The sequence below is a fragment of the Vigna unguiculata genome, chromosome 5 (assembly GCF_037176805.1).
Source record: "Vigna unguiculata cultivar grain cowpea cultivar isolate G323 ecotype 2 chromosome 5, ASM3717680v1, whole genome shotgun sequence".
NCBI classification, from domain to species: Eukaryota; Viridiplantae; Streptophyta; class Magnoliopsida; order Fabales; family Fabaceae; genus Vigna; species Vigna unguiculata.
Genome location: NC_140796.1, coordinates 13,242,620 through 13,244,487, shown reverse-complemented (window position 1 = coordinate 13,244,487; position 1,868 = coordinate 13,242,620). Strand labels below are relative to the sequence as shown.

The 1,868-nt window shown below is 32.8% G+C and overlaps 1 long non-coding RNA gene across 1 annotated transcript; it reads left to right on the top strand.

Annotated features, from left to right (window-relative positions):
• The first annotated feature begins 304 nt into the window (after positions 1 to 304).
• Positions 305 to 899, top strand: LOC146886090 (uncharacterized). The gene is made up of 2 exons (XR_014994951.1): positions 305 to 510; positions 598 to 899. It is a non-coding gene; the product is annotated as an uncharacterized LOC146886090 (long non-coding RNA).
• The last annotated feature ends 969 nt before the right edge of the window (positions 900 to 1,868 follow it).

The following is a 1,868-nucleotide window of genomic DNA, read 5'->3' as shown; positions in this document are numbered from 1 at the left end:
TATTTAAAATAGAATTAATTTTTTGACTTTCGGAAGTCAACTTTCGGTAATGTTTTTTGACTTCCAGAAGTCGACTTCGGGTGATATATTTTGACTTCCGGAAGTTGACTTCTGGTGATATATTTTGACTTTCGACATCATAATTACCTCTCTTACTTTGTAAGCTAAGTATCATGCAATTGAAAAATTATTACACGTTGATCTCATATAATATATGAATAAGTCTTGTTTTTCTTTTTACCTATTTTTACTATTTAGATTTCTAAGATGATATTGAAAATTATTAATTATCCTTGATAGGCATGGATTATGATAAATTTAAAGCCCAGTTGGAAGAGCACAATAATCATATAAATGCTCTTGAAGGCAATTTGCGATACAATTGTCGGGTCATGAATACGCTCATGAAAGATATTAGAGACGAAATTGAAATGTTTCACTGTAAGCATTCCAAAGACTTAGAAGCGTTGATGCAAGAAAATGAGGAATTGTTGTTGTCACTATTGTTAGGTAATTTTATTTATTTTCATTTTAAAAAAAAGAATTGAAATTATTTATTTATTCGCTTTAATTTTTATGTGTGTTTTTTTTTCTAAGGTTGAACTAGTGAAGACGGAGAAACGAATGCTGGAGATAGAGAAACAAATGTTGGATAAGGAAATGGAGAAAATGGATGAAACTTTCAAAGAGCTGAAAACTTATACAATGGAGGCAGAAATGAAGTTGGGGCGAATGAAGGACTATTTATCAAAGCTAGAAACTGTTGTGAAAACATTAAACATGGATAATGAAGATATGATTGGAGATTTATTTGAAAAGGTTGAAAACTTGAAGTATTTAGGTGATGTTTGTAATTAGTCCTGAGTTCTGACCTTTATATTTGATTTTCAAATTTATAACTACAATGTAACACAATTGTTAATTTGCATAATGTGAGAAAAGCAAAGACGAGATGCAAGTGGAAGCAGAAACACGAGATCGAGCATAAGAGGTGAAGAGAGAAAAGATATACGGTATAATATTGAAAAGTTGTATTACAATAAGGTACCATAGAGGGAATATGTAGAAGAGGGTGAAAGAACAGAATAAAAACAGAAAAGTTAGAGACAACATATTTGGTTAGGCAAAATATCGAATAGTTGCAGAACACTAAGTAATGAGCAGAAGATGAGCAGCTAAGCTATGTTATCAGCCCCTTAATCTGGGAATATATATCAAGAGAAGAGAAGTCATCAAGGTAAAATAAAACTAAAAGTTGCAGCATCTTATTAATGGAAAAAATAAAATAAAATGAAACGCCTCCACCAATTTAGTATGTGTATTCTCCACCTAAGGGTGAGCATCGATCGGGTTGGGCCGGATTCGAGCCTAACAGGTCAAATCCAACAAAATCAGAATTTAACATTCAGAAAACTATACCCGACCATTTTACACCTCTGGTTCATTGGGTTTGGGTAGTTTTGGATGCGGTTAAAAATGGATGGACACGAGTTATCAAATTTTAAATTACGATTCAAAGATCAAATAACCAAAGGCTCGAAAAGATCTGGATGACTCCTCCTCAACTCATTGAATGACATGTGTTATTTGTTTTTCCACTCACGATAGCCACATAAAATTTCTTTTTTTTAGGGTTTCGGACTAAGATGCATAGGTTTAGGGTTTGAGAAGGGTAGAACATAGAGGAAGAAGAGAGAAGTATCATCTTGCTGGAATAAGATTTGTTTTTCATTCATTTTTCATGTGTGTGTGCTGCCATAACTACACATGCATGAAAACCTTCCTTCCTTTTCATGTGTGTGTGCTGCCATAACTACACAAATATTTTCCATTCCTTACAGGCTGATATATTTTCTATGGTTAAATAT